Source organism: Epinephelus lanceolatus, chromosome 16 (assembly GCF_041903045.1).
Source record: "Epinephelus lanceolatus isolate andai-2023 chromosome 16, ASM4190304v1, whole genome shotgun sequence".
Lineage (NCBI taxonomy): Eukaryota > Metazoa > Chordata > Actinopteri > Perciformes > Serranidae > Epinephelus > Epinephelus lanceolatus.
In genome coordinates, this window is record NC_135749.1 from 39,282,260 (window position 1) to 39,308,091 (window position 25,832).

At 43.7% G+C, this 25,832-nt stretch overlaps 1 pseudogene; it reads right to left on the minus strand.

Annotated features, from left to right (window-relative positions):
- Window positions 1–2,205: 2,205 nt before the first annotated feature.
- LOC144467290 (uncharacterized) lies at window positions 2,206–24,098 on the minus strand (annotated as a pseudogene).
- Window positions 24,099–25,832: the final 1,734 nt, after the last annotated feature.

Below are 25,832 nucleotides of genomic sequence, written 5' to 3' on the forward strand. Positions count from 1 at the left end.
AAACTAGTAGCCTATTTCAGCATGTTTAGTTATTATAAGACAGGTGGAGGGGGGGTAACTATTATGGGGGGAAATTCTGCAGATCATTACAGAAACAGTTTACATAGTGTGTTTATGTATTATAGAAAATGCCGTGAGTCAGACTGATGAGGATAAGTTTTAACAGTAGACGAAATGTGCCTGTTTACAGTCCACAGGGATACTACACTCTTGTTAGGATGGAAAGGATAAACAAGCCATATAATGTGATGGAGCTTGGGCATAATGCCTCACTTCATTTCAAGTCTTTTTTACAGCACACAATGGGAAACAGAATCAAAGACACTGAGGGAGATGGTGTCCGCTGGCAGAAGATAAAATGGCTGCGCTACACCAAGGAAAATCCCAGATCTGTCCTATTTAACTATGAACTTTGTGGTGATGAATTCTGCACTCTTGAAGTTGGGATGCAGGAGACAACATGTTCACATGCAACTGGGCCTAAAAAGTTGAACAAATCTTAACCAGGGATCAGTGCACTGAAAAAAAAAAGACTTGGTCACAATCTGCACAAATGGCAGTATCCCCTGCTCCTCTCTGGACTTTTACCAGTCTTTGAAGGTTTCTGAATCAAAGTGAGATTTAATACATAGTAGCAATTAAACAACTAGTAATGTAGATTACATTCAGTTTTTAATATTTTGTTCGTTTTGTTCACATGATTAGTTTAGTCAGTGTCATTAATTTATGAATACTGTTGCGCATACTCCAAATATTTGAAAACATATTAATTCCTATTGTTGTCTAGTCCACTGATAGTATGGAATCAGACTTTAACAATAATTTCAGTGAATTTAAATGATCATTTAAATTAAATGTTTAATAATTAAATTAATTCTTAAATTATCATCGATGTTCATTGTATTGTATCATTGTAATTGGTTTCTGTCTATTCTGTCGATGGTATAACCACTCAAAAATAAATAGCATTGAAATAAATAATCTAATATAAATATGTTTTAATGAGTTTTATTATGTAAAAGTGACTGTTCTTTTAAAAGCACATTCATATTCTTTTCTGCTCATGAAATTATCAGATACGCCCATGTTATATCCAAATGAACTGAAAACCTTGGTGCCAAAAAGGCGTATGTGAATATTTTTGAAATTTATAAATGTAGAAAAAATATTTTTTGACTAAAAGATAGATTTAAAAAACAGTACAAAAAGTAAGAGCAAACTGGTCATTTTTTGTTTTGGCTCTCCTGTAAAGTTGGTGAAATGTCACTTACGCCCTCTTGGCTCTCAGCCCTTGATATGGTTTCAGGTTTTAAGTTACTCATTGTCATATGCAATTAAAAGGAAACAATTGTTCTCAATCTAAAATCTCAAAATCTCATGTTCGTTCTACCAATGCTCATTTAATACGTTTTAATGGAAACTGCTCAAGTAGCCATTGCTCTTTTTTTTTTCATTCATGAAAAAGGAATAGAATAGAAGAATAGAATAGAAATTTATTGTCATTGCTACAGAAGAAAACAATGAAAAACAGTTTGGCAACTCCAAAATTAATTAATTAATCAATAAAAAGAGATTAAAAACAGTTAACACACAGGCCGAAACAGTGGTACTCATGGTCAAAATGACACATTTTGTTTGCAAAAGGCTCTAACCGTGCCAAAACATTTAAAATATGCAACAAAAGCAAATTTTGCCTTCAAACAACACAACTTGCAAACAAGTGTATGAGCTCTTCCAATCAACCATTACACAGTGGACAACAAAATACAAAATACAGCACTCAGTGCAAATCAGTGCACCATTGCTTGTCATTGTAGCCTATTACTGTACATAGCTTTCATGCCAGTGCCATTTGTTGTTAAATTTGCCTTCTTGCAAAGAATTGGATCCAGAATCAGAAATGCTTTGATGCAAATTTTATTTCCATTGATTCTTTTTCTTAACTGTGGCTGAAAACTAAAAATACTGTAAATATTACACAAAATACATGTAAACCAAAATAAACTGAGGGAAAAATCTTCTTGATTGCCTTATCCAACCTTGACATTCCTTTGCACCTATTTCTTGGGCAGCAGCAGTCATTGCATTCAGCAAGGGCATCTACTTATAGGGATGGTGATCATAAACCTTCCACCTCCAAGCACTGAAGAACTCCTCTATGGGATTCAAAAATGTGGAATATGCTGGACGGAACTGCATCATCATTCAAGGGTGTACTGCAAACCACTCATTGACAAGGCGAGAGTGGTGTAACGCTACATTGTCCCAGATAATGACAAAGAGTGGCATGCCAGGCCTCAGCAGCCCTCTCTCCTCAGGTGGGATCAGCCTGTCATGAAGTGCATTCAGGAATGTTATGAGGCACTCGGTGTTGTATGGGCCAATAGTGGGGATATGGCACAGGACACCATCATTGGAGATGGCAGCACACATGGTTATGTTGGCGCCCCTCTGTCCTGGAACTGTGATAGTGGCCCTGTACCCAATGAGGTTCCTTCCACGTCTCCTAACTTTACAGTGATTGAAGCCGGCTTCATCAACATAAATGAAGACATGATGTGCCCCCTCAGCTTCAAGCTCCGTTATTCTCTAAGTAAAAAAAGGCAAAATGACAATGAAAAGTGACTCCAGTTGACTCTAACTGCATGATATGACAAGGCATTACAGTATACTGTAGTAATGTTTCCTTACCTCCACATATTGGCATCTGGCCTCCTTCACAACGTCAGAGTTCCTTTGAAATGGAACTGTATAGAGCTGCTTCATGGCCATGTTCCTTCTTAGGATGCGGTCAGTGGTGGTCACACTCACGTTGTTGATGTTCCTAAACATGCCCTGGTCTGCGATGACTGCTGCCCTGATTTCACGCAGCCTTATGGCATTGTTTGCCACAACCATGTTCACAACGGCTGCCTCCTGCTCAGCTCTAAAAATTCTCCCTCTACCACCAGAGAATGGTAGCCTTTGGATTTGTAGTGTAATGTACTGATTTACTGAAGTGTTTATACTGTACCTTTAAGTTGACTTTTAAAAGATACGTGTTGAAGCAATGTACTCTGTGCAATTGACAAATCACACACTGGGTTATTATTTCATGTATTCTTATGACACACATACACTCATTGAACACTTAAGCATTGTGGTAAAGAAGTACCTAGGACTCACTGTGAATCATTTCTAAAAATAGCATGAGGATGGGCTCAGAAACACTGGTGGAAAGTTAGGGGAATTCCAGCTTGTCCTGATATGACCCTGGAGGAGGCGGGCTTAGACTGCCCAGAAAAACATTACACAGTGGAAGTGGCTCCAAGGGAGAAAAGGAGAGAGGGGATACTATTATGTACGTGTGCAAGTAAAGAGGCGGCCATCAGGGGGAGACAGGAGAAATGTGACACCATTATGTTTCAGCTCCAAGGGGGAAGGATTAAAGAAAAAGTGGAAACTCAGCAGAAATGTGACACTGTTACAATCAGCGCCAAGTGGGAAGGATTAACAAAAAGACGACTCAGCAGAAATCTTCACAATAAAAGCCAGTGCGCAAACAAAGAAATTCCAGTCCTGCTCCGGAGCTTGACTCATTGAGTTGTGATGTGTTTGTTGCCTGGGAGCACATTAAACTCAGTTGCATCTGATTCTATGTGTCTCCAGTGATTTTGTTTTTACCTCTGAGTATTTCAGTTTTGATATCTAATAGAAAACAACAAAAGTCTGTTTGAGAAGAAAGGAACGAGGTCGTGAGATTTTTGGCCCAGCTCCATACCTTCAAACTTTTGTTTCTACATTTTTTGGCGAGCCAGTGTAGGAGGGCGAGAAGGTTGGATCCTAAGATTGGGGGCACTGAGCTGCGCATCAGACGTACAGGTGGCCACCAGATAAGGTAAGCAGAGCCTTTTTCTGACTAAACCGGGTGCGTCTGAGGTGCAGTGTTGGGAGCCGCCCAGGTCAGAGGTATTTGACACATTCCTCTCCTAAAGAACCTAAAATGTGATGTAATAATTACTAACTAATAACACAACATTGGAACATAGTTGATATATTGCTGGAGACAACTGAATCTAGTGCAGCAAAGAGTGACCTTGGTGTATGTGTGTGTGGAAGCTAGAGAGATAAGCAGGCAGAGTGAATGTGGGGGAGTGAGTGTGTGTGTGTGTGTGTGTGTGTGTGTGTAAGAAAAAGAGAAAATGTGTGTGTGTGAAAGCTAGAGAAAAAGAGAAAATGTGTGTGTATGAAAGCTAGAGAAAAAAAGAGAAAATGTGTGTGTGTTGGAGACAGTACAGCACGTAAAGAGAATAAGAGAAAAAATAGATAAAGAGATAGAGATCAAGATACATAAAAGCATATCTGTGGTTACCGCTGTTTTCTCACCAACATACCTTTACGCTTGTAGAGGCAGGTGTTGTGTCGGAAGGCAGGTCTGCGCGAATGGAATGCTAAAGATAATACATAAAAGCATATCTGTGGGTACCGCTGTTATCTTGCAACGCCTAACGCAGGATAGTTGTGTTAGAGAAGCAGGTCTGCACGGACAGAATGCCAAAGAGATAAGATAAGAGATAAAAGAGATAAATATCACTAGGAGCCCTGAGGGGATTGCGGTAAAGATCGATCAAAGTGTAAAAACTGTAAACATTATAGGAGAAGATAGCAGTTGTTGTGAATAAGGTAAGATAAATAGACGTGGGTAGATAAAAGACTGAGGACATAATAGACTAACGACTGTACTAAGACAGGGAGCGCAAGAGGTAGATACGTGTGTAGATAAAAAGACTGAGGACATAATAGACTAACGACTGGACAAGGACGGGGAGCGTAAGAGGTAGATAAAGGGTGCACACAGTCAACAGAAGTGGGCTTATACAAGAAATAACAAAGCTTTGTAAAACAAAAATATAATACTTCGGTTCTGATCTCTATTGGTTTAAAGGTCATTACAAAGAAAATTCTTTTGACATTTTGGTGCCTGAATGTTTTCATCATAATCTGGTATCTGTGTGTTTGTTTTATGTGATTTGTTTTAAAGGGTTGTTAAATGTGGTAGTTATTAACAGTGTCTCAGTGAAACAAAACCAGACAAGGGTAATCTAACGGTGTCAACAAATTGTCTGGGGACTGGAAACCTAACGGTGCCAACAAAAGTCCATATGTTTCACTGATCGAACCAGTTGCTCGGGTGAACTCCATACAAACTGGTTGGCTGTTAAGGGGAGAATATAAAAAGGAAATATTTGTTATCTTAATTTAGCAAGTAATAAATTATAAATCAACAAAATCAGTGATAAATATAGCTTTATAAATAAATAAAATAAGTAATAAAATAAAGAAAAAAAGAGAAGTTGAGATCAGGCTGCTAAGAGTTGGATGGAAGAGGGTGACAGCAGTAGTGACGAAATTTGGGCTGAAGAATATTGCATGACTGATGATTCAGTAGATACTAGAGGCATAAAGAACACATTTCGGGTTAGAAAGAATCTACATAGACAACGAGGGTGAGGAGCAGTGGCAAAACAACCAAGAGATTCGACTAAAACTTTGGATAATTACTAAAATTACTAATTTGAAACAAGTGAAGGAAGAATTTTCAGGTATACAGTGGGAGACGATTTTAAATGATTTGTGGACTCCCCGCTCATTAGATCCACTGCTGCAATATTTGTGTGATAATTATAAAAATGGACCCGTAGCTTCACTTCCTCCGAACCAGGTAGTATTTCAAGATTTAGAGAACGGAGTGGAATTTAATCTAAGTATCTCAAGGCAACTGAATCGAACGCAACTGGACTTGGTTTTGTCTTAGAAGACGTTTCACCTCTTATCCAAGAGGCTTCATCAGTTCATGCTTGTCTGACTAGGCTGGAACTAGTCTGACAAACTGGTGTGGAAGCACCCAGGTATTTAACCTCTGGGGAGGTCTTCACAAGGCCAATGATGTCACTGGTTCGTTAGTGCTCTAATGGTGTGTCAACGACAGTCGTTGAAACTCCTGCTGCAATGGTTGTCACTGGAGTCGTTAGAGTCACATGAGGCCATTTGTGAACGACCGTTGTTTTTAGAAGTTAAGTTGTTAAGCCTCCTGGGCAGGGATGAAAGGACAGCATTTGTTACCACCCAGTATGTGTCTAGGGATAAGGGAAGCAACATAAAACCAAACAATGAAGTGAATAAGGCAAGCTGCCGTTTATTCATTCACAAAATAAACAAAACAAACTACGCTTTATAAAAAAAGCGGAACAGAAAAGAAAAACACGCTCGCAGGCTCTGTAACACAACCCGGAAATCGGGCTTCACAAAGGGAGCCTCGGCGGTAAATTACATTTAAACAAATTCAGGGAAGGGCGGCGGGTGACGGCAAACCATAAAACAATTAAAACAAAACTCTGACCTGTCACCAACAAAATAAACACCCCAACTAACTTAACTAACGGTGGTGGAAGGCCACCCAGAATAACAAAACTTAAACAAATCTGTCTGTCTGCTCTATGACTCACAAACAAAACAACACTCAAACCGACACCCATAAAGCTAGTGTACCATACATCAAACAATCTACGTGTGTGTGCAAAGGAGATGTGGCTAGGCTACCAAGCTAAATTCTAAAGCCCATATATTCCCAAATACAACAACAACAGCGAACAGATTATAACAGCTGAAAACACAAATGGAGCGAGGTGGACTGCTCAGGTTAAATCACAGCCGCGCTTGCTCTTGACTTCGTGCAGGCTTTAAAGGTTCGGACGGAACCGATGACAACAGCGAGGGGGCCGGCCGACCAGCAAGCAAGGAGAGCGGGCTGGAGGCGTGGTCCGCCGGGGATTCCCTCCAGAAGAGCAGACAATTAGACACACACATAAATGATTGACAAGTGCTGGCCGAATAATTCCCATAATGACATGCACAGCACATTAAACACAGAAAATAAATGTACTAAGGTCCGGAGACCATAACAGCATTATAGGTGGGGGATAGGTGGTGTCGCAGACCTCCTCCTCTATTGAGAGATGGCTTTTCCAATTTCACATAGATGGCTTCTTTTACACCTCTTTCAAACCATCGGTCTTCCCTGTCCAAAATGTGCACATTGCTGTCCTCGAAGGAGTGTACTTTCTCCTTGAGGTGTAGATAGACAGCTGAGTCTTGCCCTGACGAGTTAGCCCTTCTATGTTGGGCCATGCGTTTGTTTAGTGGTTGTTTTGTTTCACCAATGTACAAGTCTGGGCATTCCTCACTGCATTGGACAGCGTACACTAGATTGCTCTTCTGAGTGTGTGGTGTACGGTGTTTTGGGTGTACCAGTCTTTGTCTGAGTGTGTTACTGGGTTTGAAATACACAGGGATGTGGTGTTTGCTGAAAATCCTCCTGAGTTTTTCAGATACCCCAGACACATAGGGGATGACAATGTTATTGCGCTTGTTCTTTTCTTCCTCACCCACCTTGTTCTTTCTGGAACTGATGAACTGCTGATTTCACAAAGGTCCAACTGGGGTAACCACAAGTTTTTAGAGCCTCCCTCAGATGTTCATGCTCTTTCCCTTGGGCCTGAGTGCTGATAGGTATGTTATCAGCTCTGTGTTGTAGGGTCCTGAAAACACCTAGTTTGTGTTCCAGTGGGTGGTGAGAATCGAACAGTAAGTACTGGTCTGTGTGAGTGGGTTTCCTGTATACCCCAATGTGGAGGCCTCTGTCCTCTGTAATGTGCACGTCACAATCCAAGAAGGGCAAACTATTCTCCTTAACATCTTCTCTTGTGAACTTGATGTTTCTGTCCACTGAATTGATGTGTTCAGTGAAAGCTTGTACCTCTTGAGTTTTGATTTTAACCCATGTGTCATCCACATATCTGAACCAGTGGCTCAGTGCTGTTCCCTCAAAGGAGTTCAATGCTCTTTATTCTACATCCTCCATGTACAGGTTAGCCATAATGGGAGATACCGGTGAGCCCATGGCACAGCCATGTTTCTGTCTGTAAAAATTGCCATTGTATTTGAAATAGGTAGTGCTCAGGCAGAGCTCCAGTAGTTGGCATATCTGGTCTGGGCTGAGCTTGGTTCTGTCGTGGATGGTGTTGTCATGTATCAACAGTTGCCTGACTGTTTCCAAAGCCTCCATAGTTGGAATGCAAGTGAACAGGGAAGTCACATCATAGGATACCATGGTATCATCTGGATCCATTTTTAAACCTCTTACTTTGTTCACAAAGTCTATGGAGTTCTGGATATGGTGGGGTGTATTGCCCACCAAGGGAGCCAGGATGTTGGCTAAATGTTTGGCAATGTTATACGTGACCGAGTTAATGCTGCTGACAATGGGTCTGAGGGGGGCCCCTTCTTTGTGAATCTTGGGGAGCCCACATATGCACAGGATGGCATCTTGGGGGTGCAGATGGTGATATTGTAGGCGATCAATGGTGCCCTCTTTCTGTAGTTTTTGTAGGCATTCTATTGTCTTTTTCTTGTATCCACTGGTTGGGTCTCGTTTCAGCGATTCATAGGTGTTAGTATCACTGAGAAGTGTAGAGACCTTGTTGTGATAGTCAGATGTATTGAGAACTACCGTACATCTCCCTTTATCTGCTGGAAGGATGGTAATGTTTGGATCCTTGCTCAGGGATGTCACGGCTTTCCTTTCCTCAGTAGTGAGATTGGAGGGTGGGGGCTTAGCACTGGACAGAGCTGCTGACACTTTTAACCTAAGCTGCTTGGCTTCGGTTTCTGTCAAGTTGTTTGTCCTTATAGCTGATTCTGTAGCTGTGATCAGATCAACTATAGGTAATTGCTGTGGTGTCACGGCAAAGTTCAGTCCTTTGGCTAAGACCCCTCTCTCTGGGTGGGTAAGTTCCCTGTCTGACAAGTTCTTTACCCATCTGTCATGCGTTTCATCTTGTGTGGGATTGTCAGTTTTTTGCCTCCAAGTAAGGATTTCTGTCTTGTTAGTGTTGCTTCGTATTTGTAGGTTATGGAATTTCCTTTTTTGTCTTTCTTTGCTCATGGTGTGTTGAGATAGTTGTGCTTTATTTGTGAAGTCAGTGATCTTTCCAAGGACGGCCTCAGGTAAGAGGGATGTTAGTTTTTGGAGTAAGTGGTCCGCTTTCTCCTTCAGCCCTTCAGTGGTGAAATGGGTCTGTCTCACTCTCTCATTTAATAGCTGGTTTTGTGCCTTTTCCAAGATCTTGTCCACTCTATAGCCTTTCATAGTGGAACGTAGGCATAGGCTTGTTGGTATTAGCCTGTTTTGTCTGCATCTCAGATTAAACCATAGGTGGTTTCTGTAATCTGCAATCTTTCGAGCCAATCCAAGGTTGCGGATTGTTGTTGTGCCTAGAAAAGTTGATTTGGGAGACAGGAAAATTTGGCTGTTTAACCAAAGTCCCCCTAGGAGACGGGTCACATAAATTAGAATATAACCTCTGAAAGAAAAAAAAAATAAAAATACAAAACTGTGATCACCGTAGGGAAATTATTAGCCCTGATACGTACAAAAGAAACAGACGAGCAACCACAAATTCCAAGAGCAAGTAAAGTTAAACAAGGCTTCATGGGAGCCAACCTAGGAAAGATGGAAAAAGGGGTTCTGACACCCATAGAGATAGTGATGACACAACACCCAGGTCGGAGAAATCGAATCCAACGCTGTGTGACCAAATGGCACAAAAGAACATCGGGAAAAAATCGTTGGCCTAAAGATGAAACCTTCAACCTGGCATGTTCCGACGAGGTGGAGTCAGAACTAAGACACATTGAGGCAAAGGACACTAAGGCGAGTTATAAGAAAAAGAACAAAAGGGCTAAAGAAAGGGAGGTATTAGGGTGGTTTAGACAGGCGGGGGTTGGAAGCAAATAGTGCAAGTAGAGTGCTGTAAGGACCCACAGGACCCCCAGGCACTGAAGCAAATGGTGCAAGCAGAGCGCAGCAAGGACCCACAGGACCCCCAGGCACCGAAGCAAATGGTGCAAGCAGAGCGCAGCAAGGACCCACAGGACCCACAGGCACCGACGGATGTGATACCCATAGCCCCACCCCTACCAGCATCACCACCACACCCACAAGACACATCACCATCAGAGACGGGACAATACCCACTGCACTCAGTAAGGGAGGCAAGAGCCTCAACAACAATGGAAGGCCAAGTGGAGGGAAGGTTCACAGTGACCTTGTTCAGGGCCACGAAGGCCAAGTGCAGACGAAAGAAGACGCTCCCCACACGCAGAACACTGACAATCCAATGCCACTCATTACCACTCCAGAGGCCCCCGAGGGGGCAGGGTCGAGGCGGACCAAGGGGAGGACCAGCAGGCCGAGGAGGATGGAGAGGGGGACCGAACTTTCCTCCAGGACCCCAGCCACCGCAACGGCAAACCTATCAGCAAGCCGCTCCGTATCAGCAATCAGGCCCCCAGGAAATGAACACAAGATATCCAGGAGTGAATCCTGCTGCACCTGACAATCTATGCTGGGGTTGTAACCGGCCCGGCCACCGACGTAGGGAGTGTCCGGTCAATCCATGGAAGGTCCAGCAGAAAACTGGCCGAACAGGAGACAGGGTGCCCATGGTAGGGTTGCCCAGAGAAGCCTGAGGGGGAAGTAATGTCACCAGTCATTTCATTACAGCCACACGACGAACCAACTGTACCTGTTGTCATCCACGAACAAGCATATCCTTTTATGGTGGACACAGGGGCTGCATATTCATGCCTTGGAAAAGAAGGTTCTAAACTCCCCCTCTCTAAGTCATCCAAGACCATAGGCTTCTCTGGGAAATCACAAGTCATACCATTGACAGAGCCCGTTCCAATGCTCATCGCAGGAAAAGTCATATTTGCACCCCTACTCTATTCAGCTCATACGCCAGTAAACCTTCCAGGCAGAGACATATTGTGCCCTCTCAAAGCTAAGATCATGTGTAATCAAGATGGGCTATATTTAGATTTCCCAGAGGAACCTCCACAAAGCACGATGCCACAGCTGCCCATGAACGCCACAGAGACACCACAGGCGTTGGTCTACTGGCTCCAACTGACACCAGAAGAGTCTCACCTTAAACAGACATGGACTGAGTGGGAACCATGGGTCAGGTTACATTTTGACACAGCACATACTCCCACTCTGCCACTGCATTGCACGCTCATGTATGATGCAGACCAGACTCATGTAGATTATCAAGAATGCTGGGACGCAGTGCTCACTAAAAAACCATGCCTGATCACTAGTGAAGACATGTATTTAGGACCTCAAGGTGTGGCGGCAGCCGTCCGCCTCCCAGAAGAATTAGCAGGATGGTTTCAGGTGCCAAATTCTGCACCACATGTTACCCTGATGATAGCAGAAGATTATGAGTCTCATCATCTGGGTCCTATGGTCAGACGTGCACTGCAGGTGTGAGAGTGGTTACCCACCGAGAACAAATACATCCACATTTCAGATGACAAACAATACATCAGAATCTCAACTAAGACAGGTGATGAAACAGTCGCAGACAAGGTACTTGTAGATGGTACTACTCCCACACAGATGGCAGTCACAGAAGAACACGCACAGTTGCTGAGTAAAATTTCACCACAGCTATGGACAGCACACAAAACAGACGTAGGCTTGATAAAATCAGCGCAACCTGTTCGCATCACACTAAAACCACATGCTAGCCTACCATACCAGAGGCAGAATCCTCTCCAGCAGCATGCCATTGACGGTATCCGACCCACAATTGAGGGCTTGGTAAAAGCCGGAGTTCTGGTCAAAACTAGAAGTCCCTGCAACACGCCCATTTTTCCAAATCAAGAAACCAAATTTCTCAGATTAGCAGTTAATGCAGTGGTGGAAACAGAGACGCCACATGTGCCAGAATCACACATGTTGCTTTCAAACATACCACCCGACATACAGTGGTACACAGTTATTGATTTGTGTTCTGCTTTTTTCAGTGTATCGCTACACCCAGACTCTCAATATTTGTTTGCATTCACTTATGAAGGTCAGCAATATGTCTATTCCAGAATTCCTCAAGGACCTTCGATTTCGCTGTCGATCTTTAACTGAGTGTTGACACATGACCTAGCTAATTTGAACGTGCCAAGCACTGTATTACAATATGCAAATGATTTGCTTGTCTGTAGCTCTTCAAAAAAACAATGTCAAAAAGATTCCATTGCAGTGCTCACAGCATTAGCAGAGGGGGGACACAAGGTCAGTAAAGACAAATTGCAGTTCTGCCAGCAGTCTGTAGAGTACTTGGGCAGACAGTTGAGTGGGGATAAAAAGTGCATTGCCCCATCTCAAATAGAGGCAGTAAGTAAGGCTCCTCAACCGCAGACGGTGGGCCAAATGCTGTTTTTTCTCGGCATGACAGGATACAGTCGGCCATGGATTTGTGACTATGCTATAAAAACTGCTCCATTCAGAGCTTTAGTAAGACCAGCAGGACAGACCAACAACACAGCACAACTGTCCTGGACGGAGGAAGCAGAAGGTGCGTTCCAAGCCTTAAAAATAGACATGCAGTCTGCTCTAGCGTTAGGCACTCCTAACTACTCCAAGCCTTTTCATCTCTACGTAGCAGAGAAATGTGCCGTCCTGATGCAAGACACACCTACAGGTAAACAACCACTAGCACAGTACAGCACTAAGCTTGATAACATAGAGGCTGGTTTGCCTCCCTGTTATCAGGGGCTAGCCGCAGCTGTCTTTGCATTTCAAAAAGCATCTTTGTTAACAATGGGACATCCTGTAACTTTGTACACCTCTCACCAGCTTCATGCCCTGCTGACAAGTCCCAGATTAGTTTTGACACAGGCCAGACACACAGGATATGAGGTCATCCTGTCCGCTCCTGAACTCGACATTCAACGATGTACCATCATTAATCCGGCCACTAAAATGGTTGTATCCACAGAAGGTACACCACATGACTGTCTTCATGACAGACAAATTTATGCACGCTCGAGAAGATTTGCACAATCAGCCCATTTCAGCTGACCTCACATTGTTTGTTGATGGCTCCTGTTTTCAGGATGCCACAGTCATGCAGTCTATGGAATTGTACAGCTCAACAACGATCAGGATTTTGTGACTATACAATCATGTAAACTTGCTCAGCCCTGCTCCGCCCAGCTAGCAGAGATAAAAGCTCTAACAGCAGCATGTAGAGAAGCAAAGGGAAAGTCAGTGAACGTATATACAGATTCAGCATATGCATATGGAGTGTGCCACATCCATGCAAACATTTGGAAACAGAGAGGGTTTCGCAGGGCAGACGGCACCCCAGTCACACATGGGGAGGCCATTGTTGACCTGTTGGAGGCTATGCTCCTCCCCAAAACTCTAGCCATAATCAAATGTCCAGCCCCCCAAAAGACTGATTCTTTGATAGCCAAAAGTAATAACCTAGCTGATGTAGCAGCCAAACAGGCAGCAATAGGTGCAGTAATAGCACCCATATTAACCATACAAGACTGTGAACCCCTCACTACCATGCCTTCTCTTGTAGCCGTGCAAAACAGAGTAAGTGAGGCTGAAAAACGACTGTGGATCAAGTGTGGCGCCATCAGAACACAAGCACAGGGGCCAACAAATGGTCTCTGGCGAGATAGTCATGGCAATTTTGTACTACCAACCCTGTTGCTGCGACATGCTATAATTTGGGCGCATGGTAGTGACCATTGCGCAAGGGGGGAGATCCTACGGAAATTGCAAGCAACATGATGGTCACCATTCATGGCAACCACGGTAGATAGAGTACTAAGCGAATGCGAAACTTGCGTGAGATACAACATTAGGAAAGTTTTTACAGCCCCACTGGTGCATATACCACCTCCAGATGGTCCTTTCAGACACCTCATGTTAGACTACATAGACATGGGAGCACAATCCAGAGTAGGAGGAATGAAATACGTCTTGGTAGTCATATGCAGATACAGCCGATGGGTAGAAGCAACAGCCACAGCCCGATCAAATCACAGAACAGTTGCAAAATTCCTCTGCCAAGAAGTCTTCCCGAGATTTAGGATGCCGGACACCATATCATCAGATAACGGAAAACACTTTGTATCTAATGTAATACAAGAAACATTGAAGCAACTAGGCATCAAACAAAAGTTTGTCTGTGTCTACCACTCTCAATCACAGGGGGCAGTAGAAAAAGCAAATGGGATTCTGAAAACAAAAACAGCTAAAATAGTAGTAGATAGTGGGGACAAGCTTAACTGGGTGGATGCTTTACCGCTTGCACTATTGTCAGTGCACTCACAAGCCAGCAGAATCTCGCATCTAACACCGCATGAAATGCTTACGGGTCGACCCATGCCAATACCATATTTGAGGGGTCCCTACGAAGGGCCCCCATTGGAGCAACTGCAAAATGAAATGTTTGACTATTTACGAAGTCTAACCCGTATCCATAGGGCTATCTTCCAGCAGGTGAAAGGGGCCACAGAGGACAGACGAGTTGAGATCCCAGAGAGACCATCAGGCGATGCCTCCCCGCAGGAGCAAGGGACAAGGCGATCCTCACGCTTGGCGGCCAGGTGGCCAGGCGGAGTGACAGCAGTGGGTCGCTGCCAGGGAGGGTATCACCAGAGAGTACCACAGAGGGGAGCACCTCCTCCACAGTGGCTAGTGATGAGTCTCACAAGTCGACACCTGACAGCCGCAGGGATGATGATGAGTGCGCAGGGGCAGCAAGAGCAGAGGAAATTGAGGAAGCTGCAGAAGAAGAAGAAGAAGAAGGCCGCAGCACAGAAACAGGCGCAGCAGAGAGCCAAGAGAGTGCAGACACAGACACAGGAGACACAGACACAAGGGGTGCAGACACAGGAGATGCAGGCACAAACAGGGAACAGCAGACCTGCAGGCCATATAGCCAGAGAAGTTCAGATGTAGGAGGCCAGACTAGTATAGTAGGAGGACTTCAGGCAGGGATAATAGCTGCAGCGATCAGGATCAGGGGCAGATTGACCATTGTTTACTCACACTAGGATCCATGGCTGTATACCAGGGACAGATGCCTAGTGGAGAAATAGTGCAGCTGACCTACTATAAGTCACATGCTTATGATGATGTGTTGGTGGAAGGTCCAGGAAATGTTAGGTTGCATGGCCAGTCTATAGGACCACAATGTAGTGCAGAGGGGATGGTGACAGCAAGAGTTTGGTGTGATGATGAAAGATGTGCCAGTGTAGACACCGGGCACACAGTACCCATAGAACTGGATCAGCGATGGCTCAAACAAAAACCAGAACCCCGCAGAAGAACCAGAAATACGCCAGTACAAGACACCGAACTAATTAGAACTACTACATGGAGATCTAATATGTTTTATCAGTGGTTAGAGTACTCTGCCAAACAGGTAACCAACAGCTCGTGCATATCCTGCCACAGAAAATTAGGCCTACCCAGAGTTAGGCCCCTCCCAGGTATAGAGGATTGTGAACGACGAGACACCTGTTTTGCACAGTGTACTATGTGGATGGCGGCAGAGAAAACCAGTTATGCCAATAATAGTGAAATCTGCCCAATAAGCCTTAAAGGGGCTCCTGAGGAAATTAAAAAAGAATTTCAAGTACCACACGCTCGAGGCGGAACAATTGATCCAGTGCCAGTGGGAAAGTGCCACCCATAAGCAAACTAATCAGACTTGGATCGCAAAAGTGTGTCAAACCGTAGAGAAAGCTAAGATTCAGTGTCACCAGGTGGTAAGCGGCACAGCTAAGACCTCATACATCATGGGGCGCAATTTCACCCACGCCACATGGATTTGGATTTATGACCTTAGTAAAGGTACGGATCCCCTAGCAGATATATTTTGGATGTGCGAGAAAGATAGACAGGTAAAGGCAATGTTGCCAGCCAATTGGACTGGAATTTGTGTGCCAGTCATGCTGACAGGACCAATCACTATAATAAGTTTGACTGATGACGGGCCAAAGAGGGTACGTAGATCGATCGGGGGATCGGGGGAGAAAATATACATCACATGGGACCAGGTGCCACAAGGGGTCCCGGTAGAACATCAGGCCATAGGAGATGACTGGATAGGGGGAGGTAGAGGATTAGGTGCTATGCCATTTGTAGGGACCATAATGAACGCCCAATACATAGCACGTAATAGCCGCCGGGTGAACTATTTATGGTACAATCAACAGAGGTTCGTAAATAGGTCTATAGCAGCACTGGAAGGTGTGAGTGAACAGTTGCATGCTACATTCCTAATGACTGTGCAGAACAGACTTGTCATTGAAACAATGTTAGCCCCAGACCAACGTGTCTGTGATGTAATAGGGGAAGAGTGCTGTACAGCCATCCCCATGAATACAGGTGAAGATGGCAATTTGAAAACATACGTAGTGTTCTGAATTCCCCATCTTCATCAGTAGGTGGCACTGTTTCCTAAGGAACGGTCTGGTCTTTTGGGTCAGGCAGTGAGTTGGACCACTAAGAGAATCCCTGAAGGGTCCTTAATGTGTGCTCACTGTAGTTGCTTCGCGCTGGTCTGGACAGTCGGCATCTGAGCAGCATATGAGTGCATGAGAAAAGTAAGTTGCTAATGATGTTTTGTCATTAAGACTGCTGTTGTTTCTGCTACACTTGTAAACTTCTGGGATGTTTATGATGACTTAAGTTGAGCTGTTGAGCATTTATTTGCCAGTTATATGGCATGAATATTTTCATGCTAATGGTTTGTGCTAAGGTTAAAGCTGTAGCACCTAATGCTAAACCGCTAATCTTAGTATGTTCATGCTACCGTATATGTGAAATGTTAATAGTGTAGCCTTGTAGCCTATTATACTAGCATGTGTGGGTGTTAATGCCTCTATGTTGATGTTAAAAGGGCTAGTCTGGTGTTTTCAATGCTTTATATGCAAGTTACTAATTGTGTGCTATTGTTTATATGCTGTTACGCTAGTTGTAGAGGCTAGTAGCTTTAAGTTGATATTATAATGTTGCTATAAGGTAGTTTTCACTACCTTCTGTATACTTATACATTTGGTGTACTGTCCTCATTATTATTCCTGAGACTATATGACTGTTCAGGATCACTGTGCTAATTAAAGGACAAAGACCACTGATGTCCCTGTCCCGTGTCACTCTTTGACTGGAGCCCCATTGCAGATGCAGAAGCCTGCCTAAGCTTCCTGAGTAGATGTTTTCTACTTCACATGATTCTTAATACGTAGACTAAGAGACCAACAAGTACAACACTCCAATTGGAACACTTAAACCTCATCAATTCTTGACTGGTCAGAAAAGTTGTCTGTTGGAAAAATCTTACGGACTATAGGAGTAATATTTGGACTTGTTTTATTGACTATTCTCTTGATAATCTGTTGCGTCCTTCCCTTAATACAGATCCTGATAAGAAGGGCCATGGGAACGGCCACAGGACAATTTGTTATGCTGATACAACAGCAGGAAAAGCTCCCCGAGAAAGGCGAATTGTGGGAACTAGATGAACAGTGGGTAAGACCCTATGCACCCAAAAGATTGAACAACGATTTATATGAGACCATGATTGACAATACGGACGTATGTGAGAATATGGCTGACAATATAAACTTATATGAACCTGGAAGGGGAATACGAGGTTGTATAGAGGGAGAGCCAATTCAGGGTAAGAAATAACCAAATAATTGGCAATAGATTCAGGTAAAACCTTGCTGTTACCAAACCCATACTAACAATCGACTGATTAACATATATAGGTTATTTATACCACAAGGCAATTAGGAGGAAAAGGAGGAAAAGAGGGAAGTGAATTGAACTAAACGGTGTCCTTTACAACACATAGATAGGTGCAGAGCATGGCCAGCAGTTGGAGATCCCCGTATCCAAAGCAGAAGAATCCAGGGTTGGCCTACCAAGAGCGCCCAGCCATGCCAGAGTGCCCAGACCACCCCAACCCATCTCCCAGGCTGACCAACCAACCCCCATTCCCGTATGTGCCCCAAGGAGGAGCCCCCATTGAAGCCCATTGGTACCAGTACGCGCCGATGACCTCGCCAGGAACCTACGTGCCACCGCTTATGCAGCCGCCATTGACGAACATCCCGAACTGGACTCCCATCAACCCCTTCAACCCCGCTGACAACGCACACCTGTGCCACAAAGACCATTGTCCCGAGCCACCAGAGTCCTGCTGCAATCCCAATATAACGTGTGGCCTGAGGCAGTGGAAGGACATCTCCACGAGCTGCAAAACGAGACGCCTACCACTGAGAGATACAAACAGCTCGTGGATGACCTACACACCCAACTCTATGATGTTCCTGCAAAATTCTACCGTCGCCTAGTGTGCAGCTTCCCTCTACGTAGAGCTGCGACATAGCCTGCGACATAGCCTGCGCAAGCTGCGCCATTACACCTACAAACGCAGGATGGTGGAATATTGCTGGGGTCTGAAGGAGCAGCAGGAACGGGATCAACAGGAGAGATCAACCTGCATGCTCAAGTTCGCATCCTGACAGAGACAACCAAAACCTGCGAAAGCAGCTGGCAACCTATCAAGAGTTGGAGCTTGAGATCTCGTTACTGAAGGATCAAGTTGCAGCTTACTGCCGACTGCGTATGGCCGGGACGTCAGCCTATGTTTCCACTGACTCTATTAACCAGTGACTGTGCTATATGAACAGTTGCAGGATTATTAGGGTGTTCCATTCACTGTAATCGTTTTATAATTATGTATACACTGGAGTGATGATGTATCCCACTGTGACTTATCTTGTGTGTTGCACTACTTATCAATCACCTTTGTAGGTTTTAGATTAAACACTGTAACAGAGTGATATTCACCTTTCTAGATTTTAGTTTAAACACTGTAACAGACAGATATTACACATTGAGTGCCTTACCCTTGTTGTGCCTATACCAAGCTGTAATCAGTAGAATGTAGTGTGTTTGATGTTTGGCTAATCGCTTGGGTAGAGTGGGACTTTGCAGTCCCAGAGGAGGGAATATATATTTTTTCCCTCTGTTAAGCTTGCTGATTCATGAAGATTGTAGTATGAGGCCTTCTGGTCCCAAAGGGGAGAATATATATTTTCCTCCCTCACTATTTAGTGGGACTTGTTAGCCCCAAAGGGGGGAATGTAGTGTAATGTACTGATTTACTGAAGTGTTTATACTGTACCTTTAAGTTGACTTTTAAAAGATACGTGTTGAAGCAATGTACTCTCTGCAACTGACAAATCACACACTGGGTTATTATTTCATGTATTCTTATGACACACATACACTCATTGAGCACTTAAGCATTGTGGTAGAGAAGTATAGAATTGGCTCCAAGGGAGAAAAGGAGAGAGGGGATACTATTATGTACGAGTGCAAATAAAGAGGCGGCCATCAGGGGGAGACAGGAGAAATGTGACACCGTTATGTTTCAGCTCCAAGGGGGAAGGATTAAAGAAAAAGTGTAAACTCAGCAGAAATGTGACACTGTTACGATCAGCGCCAAGTGGGAAGGATTAATAAAAAGATGACTCAGCAGAAATCTTCACAATAAAAGCCAGTGCACAAACAAAGAAATTCCAGTCCTGCTCCGGAGCTTGACTCATTGAGTTGTGATGTGTTTGTTGCCTGGGAGCACATTAAACTCAGTTGCATCTGATTCTACATGTCTTCAGTGATTTTTTTTTACCTCTGAGTATTTGAGTTTTTGATATGTAATAGAAAACAACGAAAGTCCGTTTGAGAAGAAAGGAACGAGGTCGCGAGCTTTCTGGCCCAGCTCCAGACCTTCAAACTTTTGTTTCTACAGATTCTATAAAGAATACATGTAATGGGAATGAGGAAACAATTACATAAAGTATATCACTGAAGATATTTCTGTATATATAGTACAGCAACATTATCTGTTTTCCTGTCGAAAAATTCTGACAATGGATGCGACAGTGTTTCTGTTTAGAACAGGTTGGACTCTTTGTCCAGCCTCTCTAAGTGAAAGGCCATGACTGATAACGTGATCAATAACAGTTGCCCGAATTTCATCAGAAACCTGAGCCCTTCCAACTATACCTCCACCTTGCACTCGGACTCCTCTTCTCGGACCCCCCCCCTCTTACTCTTACTCTCATCTGCCTTAGACCTCTTCCATCCACGTTGGCAAAGAACAACACAGACACTGCACCTTTTAAGGCCTGCAGACTGATTGCTAATTGAAGATTTGTGTGAAGGAGTGTCAAACAGGTGCTTCAGTGATTTCATACTGATGTAGGTAGTTTCTAATAGTTAGGAACAGATGGTTTCTGTTTGGTTACCATAGCTAAAACAATGGAGTTTAGACTGCTTGAATGACATCCGTGTTAACCGTTCTGCAAAAGGGTGGGAAAAATGTGTCAATCCAATGAGAAAGGGTTAACACATTTGCAAGAGGTGTTTTGTGCTCTACTGAGACAGTGATGATGAAAACCAAGTGGATCCCAGTTTCTTTAAGCAGGTCAAAGCAATCAAGAAAAACTGTAAAAGTGCAACTCATGCAGACAGTTCAGTGCAATTCAGTTCAGTGCAATTCTCAGTTCAGTGCACGTCATTGGATATCAGGGGTGATGGCAGTAACAGCTCGTGGGTAGAAGCTGTTTCTCAGTCTATTTGTTTTGGTTTTTATTGTCCTGTATCTTCTCCTAGAGGGCAGAGGAGAAACAGAGAATGTCCAGGGTGTGAATGATCTTTGGAAATACCACTGGCTTTCTTTTCCAGTCGGCCAGTGTAAATGTCTGTAAGTGACGGCAATGGTGATCCAGTAACATGCTCAGCCGCCCTCACCACCCGCTGGAGATCCTTCTTGTTCTCCTCTGTGCAGCTGGAGAACCACACAGTGCAGCAGTAGGTCAGGATGCTCTCTGTGGCTGCCCGGTAGAAGTTGGTGAGCAGGTGATGAGGGAGGTGAGCGTGTTTTAACTTACTGAGGAAGTACAGTCTTTGTTGGGCTTTCCTCACCTGGTGTGAGGAAAGTGGTGTGATCCAGGTGAGGTCGGCTGAGATGTGAACACCAAGGAATTTGAAGCTCTCTACCCTCTTATCCTCCTCCCCGTGAACGGAAAGGGCAGAGTGCTCAGTGCGTCTAGATCTTCTGAAGTCCACTATGATTTCCTTGGTTTTAGTGATGTTTAAGTCCAGATTATTTTGAGAACACCAGTTTATCAAGTGCTGAACCTCTTCTCTGTAGGCTGCCTCGTTGTTGTTTGATATCAGGCCAACTATGATGGTATCGTCGGCAAACCACACAAATTAAAACAAACTAACAAACAATAACCCTATGTGTTTGTCCTTTCTCAGGTCATTTCATCATTCTTGTCAGCTCTGCATTGGAAGACTTCATTATATCATTACAGCTGTCAAATCATTTCACAGCCAGAAAACCTTCCATCAGCTTCGCAGAAAGCTATCCGTCATGATCTCTTCCAAAGCACACCCTCAGACGATCTTACTAGCCAGTTTCAGCTCCCCTTTTCCTCTCTAGACATCACGTTCATTAGCGGTTTCACCACCCATTGTACCAATAAAACAATAAAATTTCATTTTCTACCCATAACTACTTTTTTTTGGAACCAGCTTTCCATTAATCTAGCCACTGGCAGTTGCAAATGAATACATACATTCTTACATTAACCAACATTTGCAAAAAGGTTTCTGCTTTTGTGGCAAATGCTTGCCATCCATGGTCCTGCATATTTTTTGGCTTCCTGCAGTGCTCTGAATTTGCCCCAATGCACCAACGACCCTCCACTTTTTCCCAGTTTTTCTAACGCAACTTTATACTTCTGATTCTTTCTTCTTCTCACTCCCAAGAAGTAAATCAATGTATTCCTCAACATTACATACTTGCCATCTCATTAAAGCTTTACTAATCGCTTGGTCATGGTACAGTGTTTGCTAGTAAACTTAAGTTTACTAGTTGCGTAAGTCTAGGAGCAGGACCATGCCTCACTACTTATACCTTGTTATTCCTCCCCATACTATTAATTTTCCGTTTCTTTTTCGTAATTAAGATTGTAATTGCTTTTAACATAAAAATCATAAATAAAATAATAAAACAATCAAAAACAAAAACAAACAAACAGCCAGGAAATCTAGCAATTATTGTCCTTCCACACCTTAGAATTATCCAAGCACAGGTTATGAGGCCAGTTTTCAATATTCCAATAAAAATGTATTTAAATTTGCCACTGCAGTTTTGTCACTAAGGAAACATAGTTTTGGCGAACTAGGCAATTCACATTCTAACCATTTACCAATTTAATCCAGAACGTTCCTCCCCTAGGACATGGTGCACACATATAAGTCACAGCTCTATTGAGCCTTGTATTCCTTTAGCCCTTAGCAGTAATGATTTTATGAGCTTTTTTAATGACAAAATTGTCTTGTCCTCAGACAGTACCTATCTGCAGTCAAACACAGCTGTAAGACCTGATATATATTTAGATTGCTTCTCCCAGATTACTCTTCAACGACTGACCTCAATGATTTCTTCATCCAAGTCATCAACGTGTCTCTCAGACCCCATCCCAATAGGCTACTTAAGGAAGTCTTACCTTTAGTTAACACTTACACATTAGACATCAATATGTCTCTATTAACAGGCTATGTACCACAGTCTGTTAAGGTAGCTGTAATTAATCCACTTCTAAAAAAGCCCACCCTGGATCCAGAGGTGATAGCCAACTATAGACCAACATCTACTCTTCCCTGTCTTTCAAAAACCCTTGAAAAAGTAGTTGCAGACCAGCTGTGTGACTTTCTCCATGATAATAATTATTTGAGAAATTTCAGTCAGGATTTAGAGTGCATCATAGCACTGAGACAGCACTAGTTAAAATTACAAATGATCTTCTGACTGCCTCCGACAAAGAACTTGTCTCTATACTTGTTTTAGTAGAGCTTAGATTTGACGCAATTGACCATCAAATTCTGCAACAGAGACTGGAACATTTAATTGGCCTTAAAGGTTCTGCACTAAGCTGGTTTAAATCTTATTTATCCGATTGATTTCAGTTCATTCAGGTTCACAATGAATCATCTTTACATGCTAAAGTTTGTTTTGGAGTTCCACAAGTTTCTGTGCTCAGACCAATTCTATTCACTTTATATATGCTTCCCTTAGGTAACATCATTAGAAATCACAATGTAAATTTCCATTGTTATGCAGATGATACACAAATGTATTTACCGATAAAGCCAGAAGAAACGGATCAATTAACTAAACTTCAAAAATGCTGTAAAGACATAAAAACCTGGATGAGCTCAAATTTCCTTATCTTAAATTCAGACAAAACTGTCGGCCCCAAACAACTCAGAAACACTTTATCTGATGATATAGTTTTTCTGGATGGCATTGCTCTGGCCTCTAATACTACTGTAAGAAACCTCACAGTAATATCTGATCAAGATTTGTCTTTTAACATTTAAAACAAATCTCATGGACTGTGTTTTTTCATCTGCGTAATATTGCAAAAATTAGGCCTATCCTATCCCAAAAAGATGCAGAAAAATTGGTCCACGCTTTTTTTACCTCTAGGCTGGATTACCGTAACTCCCTATTATCAGGTTGCTCTAATAAGTCTTTGAATAAGTCTCCAGCTAATTCAGAATGCAGCGGCACGTGTACCGACAGGAACTAAGAAACAAGATCACATTTCTCCTGTTTTAGTTTTTTTGCACTGGCTCATGGTAAAATCCAGAATTGAATTTAAAGTCCTTCTCCTAACTTACAAAGCTCTAAATGGTCAGGCTCCTTCACATCTTAGAGAGCTCATAGTGCCCTATTATCCCACCAGAACACAGCACTTTGAGAATGCAGGGTTACTCGTGGTTCCTAGAGTCTCCAAAAGTAGAACCGGAGCCAGAGTCTTCAGCTATCAGGCTCCTCTTCTGTGGAATCATCTTCCTGTTTTGGTCCGGGAGGCAGACACCATCTCCACATTTAAGACTACAGACATTTCCACTCCTGCCGTCACTGCTGCAGATCCACCACCTGCGGCCAGCACTGACCGGGGAGCTCGATCCACCTCAACGAGGGAAAAACGCTGCAGGATACTGCAGGAGATCAGACACTCTCGGGGTCTCCCTGGAGCTGGGGCTCCTCGTCCCTGGCTGCTTGTGCAGTCTTCCCAGCATGCACCATCGTCTTCAGTACAGAGGGAGGAAGCTGACCTCTCCAGCTGGCCCACACACATCACCTCCTCTTCCCCCCCACTACATTAATCATCGGCGACTCCATAACCAGGCATATCTGCTTCTTTAACGGCATCACACGCTGCTTTCCCGGTGCCACAGTCCTTGATATCTGTGACAAAGTCCTGGACATACTGCCCTCACTCCCCACCTCTGTCAAACATCTGGTTGTTCATGTTGGCTGTAAGAATGCTTCTCGGAGAGAGTCTGAGCGCACCAAAGCGGATTTTAACCTAATTTTTAACGTTTTAAAGGACTCTGGAAGGTCAGTTTTACAGGTGTACGTGCTGACATATTGCGGTAAGCGAGTTGTGTCATTTCCGGTGTTTCTGTGACAGCGTCTCTGTACTGCTCTGGTGAATTCTACTTGCCTGCTTTCTGCTTTAACTCACTTCAGTTGCTTTAACGTTGCTTTAACGTCTACTCCAAGTCTTAACCCACACTGGTTCTGTTTTTTTTTTTTTTTTTTTAATTTATTTTTTGCCTTTAATGGACAGGATAGTTAAGTGTGAAAGGGGGAGAGAGAGAGGGGATGACATGCAGCAAAGGGCCACAGGCTAGACTCGAACCCGGGCTGCTGCGGCAACAGCCTTGTACATGGGGCGCCTGCTCTACCACTAAGCCACCGACGCCCCAGCACACTGGTTCTGTTTAAGCACTTATAGCTCTCCTCCTTTCTACGACTTTCTTGCTAATCTCTTAGCTGTTGTTTGCACGTTACTAGCCGTGGTAGCTACATTAGTTTTACAGTTAGCGATGGCTTCTCCCTCTGCTCTTTCTTGCTCGGTGTGCCAAATGTTTAGTTTTGCCTCTGCCTCCTTTAGCGACAGTGGTAACTGTAATAAGTGTAGCTTATTTGCTGCGTTGGAGGCGAGACTTAGTGAATTAGAAGCGCGGCTCCGCACCATGGAAAACCATTCAGTAGCTGCGGTAGTTAGCCAGCCCCCTGTAGCCGATGCAGAGCCACATAGCATAGCCTTAGCCTCTGCTAATGGTCCTCCAGTAACTCCCATTCAGCCGGGAGGTTGGGTTACGGTTCGCCAGAGGCACAGCTCGAAGCCGAAGCCCACGGCTCACCACCAGCCTGTTCATGCACACCCGCTGAGGATAAAACTCTGGTTATTGGCAGCTCTATTCTGAGGAACGTGAAGTTAGCAACAACAGCGGCCATAGTCAAATGTATCCCTGGGGCCAGAGCGGGCTAAAACTTTAAAACTGCTGGCTAAAGCTAAACGTAGATTCAGTAAGATTGTTATTCACGTCGGCGGGAATGACACTCGGTTACGCCAATCAGAGGTCACTAAAATTAATATTGCCTCGGTGTGTGAATATGCAAAAATGATGTCGGACTCCGTAGTTTTCTCCGGACCCCTCCCAAATTTGACCACTGATGACATGTTTAGCTGCACGTCATCATTTAATCGCTGGCTGTCCAGGTGGTGTCCAGCAAACGATGTGACTTTCGTTAATAATTGGCAAACTTTCTGGAGAAAACCTGGTCTTATTAGGAGAGACGGCATTCATCCCACTTTGGATGGAGCTGCTCTCATTTCTAGGAACCTGGCAAATTTTATTAGTAATTTAAATCCCTGACAACCCAGATTTGAGATCAGGACTCAGAGTCGCAGTCCTATATGCCTCTCTGAGCTTGTAGTTCAGTTACCCACCCATAGTTTTCATAGTT